The sequence below is a fragment of the Helianthus annuus genome, chromosome 7 (assembly GCF_002127325.2).
Source record: "Helianthus annuus cultivar XRQ/B chromosome 7, HanXRQr2.0-SUNRISE, whole genome shotgun sequence".
Lineage (NCBI taxonomy): Eukaryota > Viridiplantae > Streptophyta > Magnoliopsida > Asterales > Asteraceae > Helianthus > Helianthus annuus.
The window spans coordinates 115,332,576-115,349,674 of record NC_035439.2 but is presented as its reverse complement, the minus strand read 5'-3'; the positions used below and the strand labels follow the sequence as shown (position 1 = coordinate 115,349,674).

Genomic DNA, 17,099 nt, shown 5'->3' with positions numbered 1-17,099 from the left:
TGGGAACGTCACGAGGACGTCATCATCAAGGCCTCCAGAAAATCTGATGATGTGGTGGGCGTCAATGGTGGTGGTGGGGGGTGGTGGTGGTGGCCTTTGGGAGCACATGTAGCGCTTGCATATGTAAGAGATGTAGAAGACGATGATGAGGAAGAAGAAGCCGAAGAAGAAGCCAAGACCGTATACATAGAGTTCGCCACCGTGGATTTCGCCGGTGTACGACGGTTCTCCGACGTCCATTGTGGGGAGAGAGGAGGGGCAGGGGAACTTACATTCCAAAGTTTAGAAATACATGCATGTCTATAAATACAATGGGCGAACCTTGTATACTATGGATTAACATGTTAATGTACCCTTATTTTTTTCGAAACAAAAATTTAAGAGACATTAGAATACCACGAAAACCGACCGAAGGAAAAAAAACATGAATCCATCAATGTATGTATCATGTAAAAAGAAAAATAATAGTAAAAAGATTGTGATTTATATGTACCACACTAAGTCACTACCTCAAGGTTTAAATTCAGGTGGTAAAAATTTTGTAATCATAACGAAAAATACTAAATGTGGAAATCTGGTTGTTAAAACTTTTCATCTAAATGTATGTCTAACACTATTTTATATCTAATAAATTTTATATACTTTTTAATAGTTCTATCACTATTTTAATATCTAATAAACTTTGTATGCTTTGTATCTTTAATTTGATTTTATTATTTTTAATCTCATATTATTATCTTTAATTTAACTATATCAGACATTCACTCATTATATAACTTACTTATAATTTGGTACAACGAAACAGGTAGAGCATGCCTTTTTATTAATTTGTTAGGGTGTACAAAGTGGTGCGACAAAACCACTCCGGCGACATATGACAACTCGCGACATATCAGTGTGCACCACTCCGTCGGGTGTGGCGATGTGAGTTGGCAAATGGTGGTGTGGCAAGGTGAGGTGGTTGTTTGCTGATGATTGAAAACCATTTGAACGTTGGGGGTGGGCACCTCCCCCCAAAATTGTCATTGGACTGAATTAAAAAAATAACCCTTTTACCTGTGTGTAAATATATATCCGGTTCAATTAAGAATCACCTTAAGTTGTAAGAACCGTAAGAACTCTTATTTTCTGTATGAGTTTTTTCACCATTTTTGCACAAATACAGATGACCATCCTACAAACACATCTATAAAAAGAATTGTTGAGACGACATTTATTCTCCATTTACACTTAAGTAAATTTGTTGGTGTCACCCGTAAAAATTTATTATGATAGATGTAAATTTTCGCAGCCGACTTTTTTTAAACAATTGATATTTTTTCGCAGCCGGCATTTTTTTTCCTAAAACAATTGATATTTTTAAAAATTTTGGGGAAATTTTTTTGAAAAAAAAAACATTTATTTTTGCCTAATTCTCACCTTCTCACAACTTAAGTTTGTTCTCATTTGACCCTTTTCATGTATAAATATATATAGGGGAGGATTCATTCGGGAACATTAAAAAAGTGGAAACAGTGAGGAACTTACTCAAACGAACTCCGATTGGACTCATTCCAACGACATTGGAACCAGCTCCTCGAGCTTTAACTATAAACTCTGAATTCTAAACCTAAGCCCTAAAGCTTAAAAATAAGGCTAAAATTTAAGTTAAACCGTAAAATGTAAACTATAAACCCTAAAAGTTAAACCCTAAAGGCTAAACATGAAATACTAATGATTAACCCTAAAACTAAACCCTAAAGCAATACCCTAATATAAGACCCTAAAAGCTTAACTCTAATATATTTAGGGTTTAGGGGTTAGGATTTAAGGTTTAGGGTTTAGGATTTCGAGATCCTAGTTAGGGTTCGACGAGTCGGTTCCAACGACGCTGGAATGAGTCCAATCGAAGTTCGTTTGAGTCGGTTCCCCACTGTTTTAGTGTTCCCTAATGAACAACTCTTGATCAATAAGTTTTGGGATTTAAAGTTCATATTTTTTAAATTATATGTTTCGTACATTCATATGTGTATAAAAAACATATATTTTTACCTACGTATAGTCTACATACATGTAAGTAATTTAACCTACACATAAGCTACATATGTGTATGTTATATAAAAATTGGATATTTCCATATTTTGTTTTGAATTCTATTATTAGAAACAATAAATCTTACATTTCTAACATTTTCATTTACTTTTTAGGTTTTTACGATTGAAAAAAATGGGCGGTTCATTATGTTCTACATGTTGTCGCAATATTTAGTGTTATGCATAAAATCTTCCCCTGTGTGTGTGTGTAAATTCTACCCAAATTTTAAACCACAAAACTATCAACCAATCACATTCAAAAAACACCATTGATCAACTGTCTTCAAGTTCAATCAGTTCTTCTAGTTCTGAGAACGAAGACAAATGTTTGATTTCTCGATGTACCATTACAATTCTTGTTACCACTCTTCATCAAACTATATGTTTGGAGGTCCATGCTACAGAGTGTTCATCAAGAACTTATACATATAGAGATCGTGAGCACGAATTGCAAAGGCTAACTGAAGATTATTTTACTAAAAATGCAACTTTCAATGACGAACTTTTTAGAAGAAGATTTCCGATGCGGAAATCCTTATTCCCGAAGATAGCAAATGATATGGAGAGTCATTTTCCTTATTTTCAAACTAAATACGATGAAGTGTGGAAAATGGGGTTTTTACATGTATACAAAAATGCACCTCCGCTATCCGCCAGCTTGCGTACGGTACAAGTCTAGACGTGTTTAATGAATACTTATGCACGCTGTTAAATTGTATGAGAGAGCCTTCAATTTTTTTTTTTTTTTTTTTTTTTTTTTTTTTTTTTTTGCGATGACGTTGTTAAATTGTATGGAAAAAGTATTTATGCGCACCGACATCAAAGGATATTAAGCTACTTTATGAGGCGCATGCAACCGTACATGGATTTCCTAGGATGATATGCAGTATAGATTGTACTCATTGGAGTTGGAGGAGTTGACCAACTGAATGTCGGGGATAATTCATAAGAGGTGATCATGAAATGTCGACGATTATGGTAGACACAATCGTGTCACAGGATACGTGGTTCGATCTGGCATGCGTTCTTTGCTGTGGCGGGTTCAAACAACGACCTTCCTGTCCTTTACCAGTCGCCATTATTTGACACGATTATACATGGTCGAGCACCTAAAGCGATTTCAGGTGAATGGAACATAATACAAACATGGGTACTATCTAGCTGATGGGATCTATCCTACGTGGGCCACTTTTATGAAAACATTACCTCGTAAATAAGGAGACAAAGAAAGAGGTTCAAGGTTGCTCAAGAAGGCGATAGAAAGGATGTTGAATGACTTGAACCTGAAAAAAAAAATTTCTTTAAATGGAGTTATACTGTGAATTCTACAATTATTGTTACATATGCATATGCATGTAAAAGAAAGTAACTTGCAACTTGAACAAAATCCCATGTGTCTACATATGTATCTATGTTATTTTATTATTTTGATATGTAGATTTTGTGACATCCTCATAAAAGTAATATGCACACCACTAATCATTTGCCAAGTTGCACCTACTATAACTCTCTTTTCTCCACTATAAATAAAGACCCAATTTAGTCGTTCTCCACCTCCCATTTTCTTCATACCCCATTCCTCTTTGTTTCTACTCGTTTCATCTCCGACAAGGAAAACCCAATTCCGACGATACAGAACAAGACCGAACACCTTATCGGCAACCACCAAGGTATTTTCCAAACTTATTTTCACCATTACATAATACTAATAATTATATTGGTAGTGCTAAGAATAATATTAGTAATCATAATATTAATATATATAATTTTGATAATAATGCAAATAATAATAAATACGTTTTCAAGTATCGATTATAATGGTAATGACCATTGAACCTTCATTAATAAATGTTAAAGATAGAAACCTCAAAATATCATTAAACGCATTCTTTTGACTTATTTGGTCAACTATGAAACTAGTTCTGAACTTGAGTTAAGTCTTCTTAATTGTTGCATAAGTTTGAGCTAATTTTAAATTCTTTAAACTAGTTCCAATTATGTTAAGATGACTTCTATTAAGTTCCAATTATGTTCAGAGGACTTCTATTGAGTTCCAATTAAGTTCAGTTGACTCTTGTTAGGTTTCAATTGAGTTCAGATGACTTTTGGTAAGTTTCAGTTGAGTTCAAATGACTTCTTTTAAGTTTAGATGCATCTGATGTCTTCTGAACTGCATATGAAGTCTTGTGTATTATAGCCGATGTTTTCTAAAGTCAGTTGAAGTCTTCTGAAGTATAGCTAAAGTCTTCTTAAGTAAAACCAATGTCTTCTAAACTCATCTGAAGTATTCTGAACTACTTTTGAGTATTATGACTTACATCTAAAGTATTTTGAACTACATCTGAAGTACTCTATACTATAATGATGTCTTTAAACTGAATTTGAAGTCTTATGACCCGAGTCTGAAGATCATGAAGTGATTATGTAACACCTCGTAAAATCATGTCCAATTATATAAAGACACGTGTCCTAAACCCTAAACGTGTAACGGATTTATTCCAAAGGACTAAACTTGTCAATCGTTGAACATACGTATGCGGAGGGACTAAAAGTGTCAACATGCAAAATTATGCCTCTGAGTGACCTTTTATCAAAACCGAGATCTTATGATGTTATTTCATGCTCTCGGGAATGATTAAAAAATGAATATAATAGTTGAAGGACTAAAGGTGTAAAGTTTTAAAGATTCTAGTTTCCTGAGCAATCGCTTACGGACCACAAAGAGTTAGGCTTACGGTCCGTAAGGACTGTACCTGGGCGATACAATTCAAAATCGGTTACGGACCGTAAAGGGTCATGCTTACGGTCCGTAAAGCCTGTATCTGGGCAGAAAATTTTGGACAGCTGCAGGTTTTTGCCATAACCGACTTATACACTCAAAATTCGATACCAGGAGCACTTTGATGGTTTTAGGAACCGACTAGGACACCTGTGATGATCCTAGACACTCCTTCACCTGTGATGATCTTGGATCATCCTCTTCAACTATAAATAGGACCTCATATTGCCTCATTTCCTTGCTCATCTCAAAAATCATCTCTTTCTCAATCTTCTGAGGTTCCTGATACAAAAGGAAGCTCTCTCTAGTTTAAAGTTCAAGCTAGGACCCTTTGTAAGTATCCTTAGCCACTTTAGTTCAGTTTTTATAGGTTTAAAGACCGAAAGTCAAAGTTGTCGTAAAATGACTTTGACCTTCGGTTAAAACCTAAATGGTCCTGCCATTGTTCGAGGCGAATGTGGCTATGTGATCATAATTAGGTAGGTGTTAATCCCTCAAGAGGGCACCTCCTAATTTTCAAGTTTGCTTAGTTAATTGTCGGGTCAAAGTAATTAATTAAAAAGTCAAACGAGTTAGATTTATAAATAATAATCAAAACTAATAATGTAGAGGTTATAAATCATATTTTGTCACTTAGGGTGGGAGTTGGCTACAAAGTTCATTTTTCCTACAAAGTATACAAAGTCATAAAACACCACAATTTCAGCCATAGAACACACTCAAAACCCACAAATAACAAAGTGAAGATTACTAAAATGTCATACTTGTGGGTTTTGTGTTGTTTTTTGAATGATAAGGCTTTGATTGTCGAATGAGTAACATTAGTGTGTTTTATATTGATTAACATGTTGTGTTTTATATTCATAGTTCTATGATGGTGTATTTGAAGTTTATATGGACCGTTAGGGTTTAGATATTGTGTTTTAGTGATCTTCACTCTATTATTTGTGGGTTTTGAGTGTGTTTTATGGCTGAAATTGTGGTGTAGTATGACTTTGTACACTTTGTAGGAAAAATGGACTTTGTAGTCGAACCCTACCCTTGTCACTTAAACAACTTGGTAAATATTAATAGAACATGTTTAAACATATTTAACCCGACAATTCTGAGTTTAAGTTCGGTTCGCATCTGAAAGTCGCAAAAGCTTGACTTTTGCTTTGAGTTTCAGTTCTGACCCGATTAAGCTTAATTCCTTTATGTTTTAAGCTTTCATTGTGACCATATAATATTGTAGTACAACCCTCTGAGGTTATATGACATGGTCACTTAGAAATTCTGAATTATATGCATATTTCTGTTATTATGCTTAATGTTGACCATTATGCCCTTATGATCAAAAATTAGGATTTTTGAATAAATATACATGAAAATGAAATAGGTACTGATTAGTAAACATAATTAAAGTATTTTGACATTTACATTCTGTCATAAACTGATGTTATGCTAATGAACGAAATTTAGGCTTTTATAAAGACTAAAATACCCTTTAGGGTATAAATCATGTTTAAAACATAAGTTTGACTCAAAACTCATTACCTACTGTTATGATATTATTTTTAGGAATTTTTGAAATGTTGGGTCAGATTATATACTGACCTTAATATTGAGTTCTTGTATAAATCCTATAATTGACGAAAATGCCCTTTTGCAAATAAAATGTGTTTTACATATGATTATCATACAAAACTTGTTGCTACTGATTTATTATGAAAAATAAAATGTTTTGACCATTCAAGGCTGTTTAAAATCTCATAATCACATAAACTTTGCAAATATCGTCAATTGCGGTTTTTACGCTAAATATGAGCATAGTATGGTTTAAAACCATATTTAGCACCCAAGACTTGTTACCTACTGAATTTATAAATAATTTTTAATATTTTTACAATAGGTATAAGTTATGAACTCAGACTTTCAATTATGTCCTTAAAAGCATATGTTAAATGACCAAAATACCCGTTCGGGGCATAGTTTAGCCATAAATGGTAAAACACACATATGTATGATTTCTAACTGATATAACATCATAAAATAAATATTTTTATAGAATGCTTTTGACCAGAACATCAGTTTACCTATAAACCTCTTTTATAAATCCTAAAATGACCAAAATGCCCTTATGAGGCTTAATTCGGTTTTAAATACTTTTTGGGCATATATGTTGACATCCTACTGATGTATTAACATGTTTTAAGCATAATGATATATGGAACTTGTATATGGTTCATTTGGTTACCCGTTATGCTTATACGCGTTCGATTCGGTTTATGTAACTAGTTTACATAAATTAGCCGAAACGGGTTAAACCTTATCATTTAAACTTCAAATTCCAGAATGTATTTAGTTTACCCATATTATACAAGTATTCATACTTGTTGGGTCTAAATTACATTCCATTCAGATCTCCGCTTAATCTAGCATTTCGAACCGTAAAGTATCTTTAAAACTAACCGGTCTAAGTCTTTGACTTAAATAAAGACCCGTTAGTATCCTAATAGGTTAATAAAACCTTCCTTACAGATTAAGTAGCTTCGGTAGAAGATATTTGCATAAAGCCTTAGGAATATACGGCTGAGTGGCAATCTTTGCATAATTTAACTCAGGTAAATACTTTTAACTTATTTTCCCTATACGGGCTTGGGATACGGTATATTATTACTGCTTGGTCAGGTATGAGATTATTTAGTCGGATTGTGATTTAATAAATCCGCATAACCCGTTTAATCTGTTTTGTTTGATAACATAAACATTGGGGGTTAATGACCGTGTCTTGGATATCCTCGGCTCATTTAAGTTATTAATGGCCACGACCAATGCACGGGGTGTAGGCATACACCCGACAGATGCAAAATGATAAATAAATAACCCACATGTTGGGGATAACTCCTTTGTGGGTTTTATAAGTGGAGAGTCGGTTAATCATGACCAGCTTCCAAACCGGCCCCAATTGTATGACAAACATGTAAATCTGTATACAAGATTTTAACAAAAATTGTCCGAAGTTATAAAAGATTTTGTGCCTCGTGCGCCTAAATCAATTTTCATAAACACTTTTCAAATGAGTCAGTTAATTGTATTTACCAGTGAAAACTGACGTATTTTCCAAAGACTAAGTGACATGTACCTCTCGAAACTAGGCTGGAGCTACTTGGTGTCAATTAAGAGGATCTGGCAAATCCTTAGATGCCTGAAGTCTGTTAAATTCCGTTTTATGTATTTGTTTTATGGTCTGCCTCTGGATCTCTATTACAATCCGTCTGTATATTCTTTTGTTTTGAACTTTGGACATTATGGGCTGTAATAGTAATTAACTTCCAAGCCTTCCGTTGTGCTATAATTGTGTTTAATTGACTATGATGATATCAACTACGTCACGACCCCTCCGGACCCACCGGAAATATGTGAAAATATCAGGGTGTGACAGGTTGGTATCAGAGCCAACATTGATTAAATTAAACACTAGCCTTTTGTGTTTAATCTCAATGACACAATAGCACATTCCTTAGACTTCCGAGTCTAGGCAAATGACCTAGGATTATTCTTAACCTTTGTTTTATTTATATATGTTGTTTTCTTGTTTTGACAGGTTTTATAAAAATGCCGCCACGTGTCAGGGGAAAAGGAAAAGGTACTGTGAGGGGGGACCATCCAGTCATGCCGGACCCTCACACCGACGCACACCTTCAGCGTCATTCAGCAGCTCCGATTCACGTGATGATTGGAGACGCTCTCTAGAACCAGCGAGACGCTCCGTTTCGCTTAGTACCTCACCTTCATACCATTATTCGTTTGGGCCTGACGAGCCCCAACATTCACACCACTCGCAGCATTCGCTGCGTTCACACTCATTTCACCATTCATCTCACCACTCTTCTCATCATTCATCACACCATTCTCATTCCCATAATTCTTACTCTCAGGGTCACTTTAACCCTGATGATTACATCAATGCACCATCGGGATATAACCCGTTGGGCCCCAAGGACCACTTTTCACAGGACATGGATATGGATGATGATCCAGATCCACCACCACTGCCAGCTGAGGAACCACCTCAGCCACCTCCTGAGCCACCAAGACGGAGTTAGAAACGCACGCATGTCCGTGCGAGGGGGACCAAGATTTAGCTCCCCTCACGCTTCTAGTAACTACCCTCCGATTCCTGAAGATCCACAAATGGGTGGACCTTCACATGCGGTGCCAGAAATTGATACCACACCGGCTACCTTTGCACCATCGCCACCTTCAATGGGTTATGAAAAACCAATACCTACCTACCCAGATCTGACTGGGTATAACCCGTATGAGCCACAAGCTCCTACCGGTTACCATTATCAACCACCTGCTTACGACCCATGCGTCGAAGCAGCTAACTTTAATGCCCTTTATCCCTCACCGTTTCCACCAGCATACCCAACTGGGTATCCTGTTCAAGGGTATCAATACCCTTCATATCAGCAACAACCACAACCTCAACTTCCACCTCAACAACCACCAACACAAGAAATCTTACAAAGGTTGGAAGAGGTTGAACAAAGGGCGGAAGAACATGAAAGAAAGACCCATAAGTTCCTTAAGGGTCTTGCAAACTTCATCAAGGGAAAGAAGAAGGATCGTTGGAGACCTTTGTTTTATTTACTTGTTATTTAAATTAAGTCCCTGCGTGGACATTTCTTTTTATTTTTAGTCCCTGCGAGGACTTGTCTTTCCGATTTAGTCCCTGCGTGGACAATTTATTTATTTTAAAGACCCGTTTAGGGCAGTTTTTGTAATCTTTTAGTACTATTAATGGAATTTTCTTTTGAAATTCATATATATGTATTTTCATTACATCAACAAGCAATTAATCATTTCGATTTTAATTGATCTGCTTTAAAATTTCAAAAGATATTCTTAAAGGTATAACCTAGCCAAAATATCAATGGCTATGATGGTATAACCCTCATAAGACAATAATTTTTTGTTAACATTTAAAAACATGTTAACACTCCTGGCAGTGTGACTTGAGAAACCACACCAGCCTTCAAAGTACTTGAATCTTTCCAAGCCCTTACAAAGCCTAAATGATCAATATGAATCATGGCTAATAACATCAAATATGATGTCTATACTAAAACATCCATTTGAGGTGTTCTGCCTATGGGCCAATTTATAACATCTTGTCAAAAGGCGATAAACTATGTTCGACCCTTAAAACTTTCGATCTAAAAAGATCATAATCATATTTTAAACTGTCTTAGTGACAAGGCCTTTTGTGCCATCTAAATGTCCTCTGAGACGAGCCTTTGTGCTATATAAAAATGTCTATACGACAGTGACAGTTGTGACTATGTTCCCTATCTAATAAATATAAAGGATTATATCCTGTTAGATTGCCAATAATGGTTCATTTGTAACCTAGGCAAATTATAATCAAATAATTTCAAACATGTTTCTTTATTGGCCTATATGGTTAATATATATCATGGCTATCTAATCATCAAATATGATGATTCAATATATGATAACTAAACAAATCATTATTGCTTGATTATAGCATTCAAATCATGGCTGGCTCCGATAAAGCCAATAGTCACCCAGTTGATGAGAACAATAATGATACAAGGTTGCATGTTACTGGCGCCGAACTTCAAGCAATGATAAACACAGCAGTTACTAAAGCTGTGAATGAAGCACTTAAAGATCCGAGTGATGCTCGATCGAAAACTTATTCCAAGTCCCTATGGAAACCGCATACGTCGAAAAAGGATGAATCTCAACATTCATCCAATCAAAGAACTGAACCCCAAAAGATTGTGTTTGATCAGGCTCCCAGGTACAACAAGGGTTGTACTTACAAATACTTTGTCTCTGGTAAACCAAGGGATTTTAATGGGGAAAAGGGAGCTATTGATTGTATGAAGTGGTTGGACGAGATGGAAACAGTTGTAGATATCAGTAGGTGTGCCAAGGAGGACATTGTAAAGTTTGTATCACAGTCCTTTAAAGGCGACACCCTGACATGGTGGAAGGCCTTAGTGCAATCCACATGGAAAATTCCTTTGTATAACCTCTCTTGGGTTAAATTTGTTGAACTGGTGAAAGATACTTATTGTCCACAGGATGAGGTGGAAAAGGTGGAGACTGATTTCCTCACTCTGGTTATGAAGGATTTGGATTGCAGGTCTTATGTTACCAGTTTTAACTCTATGTCCCGACTCGTTCCGTATCTGGTCACTCCGGAGCCAAAACGCATTGCGCGTTTCATTAGTGGTTTAGCCCCTGAAATCAAGGGGAATGTCAAGGCTTCTAAGCCTACTTCTTATAGATCGGCTGTAGATCTATCACTGTCACTTACTCTTGATGTTATAAGGAGTAAGTCAAAGAAGACCACCGAGAAAGGGAAGAGGAAGAGAGAGGACGGCAAGTCCCACCAGTCAAATAAGAAGAAGAAAGAAAACTCTGGTTTTAAGAAGGGTCAGTCTGGTGACAAACCCAGGTGCACGAATTGTGACAAAAGGCATTTCGGGAAATGCAATCTGGATCCACAAGCCAAGCCTTGTGGAATCTATAAGAAGAAAGGGCACAAAACTTTGGAGTGCCGAAACTTGAAAGATGCCACCTGCTATGGTTGTAATGAAAAAGGGCACATCAAAACGAACTGCCCAAAGAACACCAAGAAGCCTGATGAGGCAAAAAAGACCAATGCTAGGGTGTTTCAGATGAACGCCAGGGAGGCGGTGAATGATGATAAAGTTATAACAGGTACTGATGCGTGTGTAGTGTAATATAATTTAGATGTATATTTTAAGCCCTTTTTACACTTTTAGCCAAGTTTTAAATTTATAAAACACGATATTTACTAACACTAAACACACATATGGGCAAGTGCACCCATCGTGGACGTAGTATAGTGTTGGTAAGATACCGAGGTCGTCCAAGGACACAAGAACTTTTAGTACCGGTTTATCCTCAACGTCTAATCAAATCAAAAAGTTAGAAAAGGTTTTTAAACTAAGAAAATAAAAACTAACTAAATGCTGAAAAATAAAATAAAAATAAAAACAGATAGACAAGATGAATCACTTGGATCCGACTCGTGTATTAGTATAACCTTTGATTATTTTCGCACTTTTGCACTTGTTTAAGAGATTATCTTAGTTATTGTAGTAGCCCCCCCTCTTTTGAAGGCGACGTTACCCTCAACCCAGTAGTTTGAGTCAGCAAGGATACAATCCTAAAGGGCTGGATTGTTGGAAGATAATGAATTAAGTTATTAATGCAAATTATGGTAGGCCCCGCTTTTGGCGGTGACGTTACCCTCGACTAAGTAGTCTGAGTCAGCATGGATACAGTCCTAAATAGCCGGGTTATAATATTAATAGTAGTTAACTTATGAGGGGGTCAAAGAGTTTGGATCCCCGCCATCCAATACCTATGGGCATTGAAGGAGATCCTACTAAATTTGACCCAGGTCCCTTGCAGGACCTCTAAACGCTGAACAAGGGCAAGACCCTTACCAAACCGTTCCCTTAACCCCCGACCAGGTAGCCAACATACCTCCATATAGACCGTGGAGATATGAATGGTGAAAATCTTTTATTTTATATAGACAGTAAAATAATGCCAAGACACCACGGACAAACGATAAGGAAAGATCACCTTCAACATAAGCAACTAGTTATTAAAGTCATTAATACAAAACCAAATAAAAAGTGCAAAAGATTAAAAAAAAGTATTATACTAAACACTTGTCTTCACCAAGTGATGTAAGAGACTTAGGCAAACATGGCCTTGATTGTCAAGAACTCTTACGATCAATCTTGGATCCCGAGACGACTCACACACTCTATGATGGACAATGGATGATGGTGGTGGATGATGGTGTTATGATGGTGGTGGGTGGTGGATGAAGTGTGAGAGAGGTGGTGTGCCAAGGGATGAGTTGAAATGAAGCCAAGCACTCCTATTTATAGGCTGAACAGAAGGCCGGGCATGGCCCCGTGTCCGCTGGACACGCCCCCGTGCCTGTCTGACACTCTCTCACTTCATTAATTGTAATTCGCAATTACAATTAATGCGCCTGCTGTACTTTTGCCACGCCCCTGTGTTCACTGGACACGGCCCCGTGGTGGGAAATAGAAGCTTCTATAGGTTTGTCTTTTCTGCTGCTTCTTGGGCACAGCCCCGTGCTGGCTGAGCACGGGGCGTGTTCGGTCTTCTGCCTTCTCTATTTTGCTTGGGAGGATGCCGTTGAGGGGTCGGGCAATCCACTTATGTTCCTTTTCTTGTATTTATGTTAGAGTTAGCTGTCTTTTTGCTTCTTTTGTGAATTTGAGCTCATTTTATCCTGAAAATACAAAAGGAAGACAAAAACACTCTTTTTCCAACATTAGTACTTAAAAAGGGTTAGTTTTATGCCTCATTTGATGTAATTTATATGTTGCATTTTTCACACATCAAATACTCCCACACTTGAACTTTTGCTTGTCCTCAAGCAAAACTCTTTAATATGTGGCTTACACTTCCCAAATGGAATAGGTAGAAGAGAAGGTTTTGGCTTGTTATAGAGTGTTGGGAATCCAAGATCTTTTTGGGTTTTATTTTTATTTATTTACAATCCTATTCGTTATGATTTGTTCAGAACGTTTCATAGGAGAAATTACTTATTTGGGCATAACATGCCTTTTTTAAAATTCCATTTATATACAAGTTCACATACCTCACGGGAGAAATCACTCACACTCGGCCGAAGGTGTTTTTTTAGTGAATCACTCGAGAGCAGCATGGAACTTATTCCTACCCTAAGCTTGCCAAGCAATTAATCCTCCTCCTTTTTAACTTGTTACCTTTGTAAATATCAAGAGGACTTTTTTTTTTGGGTAAAGGCTTGGGCTAAAGGTGGGTGAATGGGTTAGTAGAAAAGGGCGAAAAGCGTAAATAGCGTCGGTTTTCGTAAAACACTTTGTTTTAGTGACTTTTTATTTTGAAGTATTTCTCCAAACAAACTTTTGTTTTAAGAGCTTTGTTTGTTTATTTCAAACTTCATCATTTTTTTAGTCACACAAAAAACCGAGCTTGTTACTAAAATAAAGGGTAAAAAAAGGGTTTTTGTGGTAAAAGGGTTTTAGGGTAAAGAAATGAAAGGTTTAGGCTCAAATGGGTTAACTAGGGGGATTTTGGGTAGGTGGTAAAAAAATTGAAAAATAATGGTGTAGAAAGAAAAATGGTTAGTCCTAATGCCTCCATCATTTACTTACTTGGGTTTAAGTTGGTAAGGACCGGGAATGAATCGTCGTGGCAAGTTCTAGAGTCGTAAGAACCAAACGGCTATTCACACAAGAAACAAAAAATGAGCATTTAGTCTAAAGATGTAAATTTGTATGCTCAATAAAGGCTCAAAACTCACTTTTTGTGGGAATGGGTTTTTCTATGTGATCAAGTATATATAATCAAATTTTAACTAAGCTTGTCATGCCGGTTCATATTTTTCTTATGTTGGTTCTTGTTATCACGACGCTCTCCGTTGTAAATTTGTAAAAATATAACCTTATTAATCTTAGGATTCCTAACTTAAACTTTAGACAAGTAAAAAATGAAAATTTTTGAAAAAATTTGGGGTGTTTAGCGGTTCCAATAGAGTTTTGTGTAAGGCTTGTTATTAGGACTTGCAAAATTTCAAGGTTTTAGCTTCCCCCCCCCCCCACTTAAATTACACATTGTCCTCAATGTGTCCCAAAAATAAATTTTTAGGTTGATTAGATGTGTAATATAGTGTTAAAAGCAAAAATTTATGTTACTGGCAGTTTGGACACGGCCCCGTGGGGACCGGACACGGCCCCGTGTTCAGGTGCCAGTAATGAAAATTAAAGAAAAGAAACAGAAGCCTGGACACGGGGGCGTGTCTGGTGAACACGGCCCGTGTTCAGTTACCTGAACTGGGCATTTTTCTGCAGGGGGTTCAGCACGGGGCCGTGTTGGTTGGACACGGCCCGTGTTGAACCTTCTGTAATGGAGAGATTGATGTCGGGTTGCCTTGTTCTTGTGCATGGGGTCATTTTTCTCGTTCCCCTTTTCATCCTTTACCACCATGAGTGTGTTTTATTCCTGCAAATTAAAACTAAAAGATTAAACTAAACTAAGGATAGTTCCGCGGAATGCCTCCGTGGTGCGCCACATTTATAAGGGTCTTTGGCTAGACCCAATCTGAGGTTATATATTTTCCGAGTGGGATGTTTGGCATCCTATGTTGCACCGTCGGAGAGTAGCATCCAAACTCGAATCAATAACCTTCATGTAGTTGACCGGGTCGTCGTCCTCTATTCTTTTCCCAACCCCGAATTTTACTTCATCATCCCCGTACCTTAGGGTGAGCGTTCCGTCATTCATGTCTACCACTGCTTGTGCGGTGCGAGAAATGGTCTCCCTAGTATGAGGGGGACTTCGGTGTCTTCTTCCATATCGAGTATGACAAAATCGGCCGGATAGACGAATTTGTTTACCTTTACTAGGACATTTTCGATGACACCTTGCGGGAATTTGACGGACCGATCAGAAAGTTGTATGCTCATTTTTGTAGGACTCGTTGTTCCTAGGCCGAGTCTTTTAAACATTGATGAGGGCATGAGGTTAATGCTAGCTCCAAGGTCGGCTAGTGCATTGCGAACGGGGGAGTCCCCGATTGAGCAAGGAATCGTGAAGCTTCCAGGGTCGATTTTCTTTTGGGGGAGTTTGTTGAGTACGAGGGCAGAGCATTCTTCACCTAAGTTAACTAATTGCAAAGTTTCAATTTTCTTTTTATGAGTGAGGGAGTCCCTCATGAACTTAGAGTATTTGGGCATTTGGGTTAAGACATCAATAAAAGGAATATTGACATGCAATTGTTTTAATAGACTTTCGAATTTTGCAAATTGCTCATTGGTCTTTTGACGAATTAACCTACCGGGGTACGGAACTCGAGGAGCCTTGGTAGGCTCTGAAGATGGAGGGGAGTTCTTCTCCTGCAGAGGCGGGGGTATAGTCTCTTCTGTCGGCGGTGGCGCTTCCGCAGGCCCCACGATGCGGTTTCGCAACGTGATGAGATGAACTTGCGCTTTTGGGTTTGTTTCGGTATTGCTTGGTAATGCACCTTGTAGCCTCTCGGAAAAATTTTGAGCTAGTTGATTTAATTGTTTTTCTATGTTTTGAATACTAGCTTGTTGATTTCTAAAATTTGATTCTAATTGTAGAAACCTTTCTGAGTTTTTCTTTTCAGTGTCGGAGATGAGGCGAGATACAGTATCTTCAAGCCTTTCTCGTCCACCTTGTTGTTGAGTGAAATTTTGTGACTCATTTCTTGGTTGTTGAAAGTTTGTTCGTTGGGCTTGTTGGTTACTACCATTGCCGGGCTCTCTCCAACCAAGGTTAGGGTGGTTTCGCCATCCTTGGTTGTAAGTGCCCGTTGGAGGACCCGACGGCCTAGGTCTATTTTCAATGTAGCTAACCGACTCTTGTTGATCGTCTGTTTCTTTCATACAACTCCAATTTTCATGTGGCCCATCACACCCTTCACAAGCCATAAGCGAGACTGTTTTTGTCATTTCCAATTTTTTTATTTTTGAAGAAAGAGCCTCGATTTGGGCTTGTAAAGAAGTGCTTTCATCAACCTTATGGGCGCCCGGGGCAATAGATTTATTGCCTCGGGGAGTGTGCCACTGAAAATTGGTTTGAGCAATTTCCTCAATTTGGTTATATATTTCATGCGGGCGGTGATTACCTAAAAGTCCCCCGGAGCTAGAATCAAGTGTCTGCCTTGTGTGTGGCAACAACCCATTATAGAAGGTGGATACTTGTTGCCATATCGCAAGGCCGTGATGTGGACACTTTCGCAATAGCTCCTTGAACCTTTCCCAAGTTTCATATAAGGATTCCCCATCCTCTTGTGAATATGTATTAATTTCAGTCATTAATTTAGCCGTTTAGCGGGAGGGAAATACTTATATAGAAATTTTTGGGCTAGTTCATCCCAGGTGTTTACCGATCCAGCTGGGAGGGCGTTGAGCCAAGCTTTTGCTCGGTCTTTTAATGAGAAAGGAAACATTCGAAGGCGGATGGCGTCGTTTGATGCTCCATTGATCCGAAAGGTATCACATATTTTTAAGAAATTAGTAATATGTAGATGGGGATCCTCGTCCGCAAGCCCATGGAAGGTTGCGGAGTTTTGGAGCATTTGTATCAAATGCGGCCGAAGTTCGAAGTTATTGGCTTCAACATTCGGTGCATTGATAGCG

General features: G+C 37.6%; 1 non-coding gene across 1 annotated transcript; it reads left to right on the top strand.

Annotated features, from left to right (window-relative positions):
- Nucleotides 1-16,674: 16,674 nt before the first annotated feature.
- On the top strand, nucleotides 16,675-16,781 carry LOC118480652. Its single transcript, XR_004863632.1, has one exon. It is a non-coding gene; the product is annotated as a small nucleolar RNA R71 (small nucleolar RNA).
- The last annotated feature ends 318 nt before the right edge of the window (nucleotides 16,782-17,099 follow it).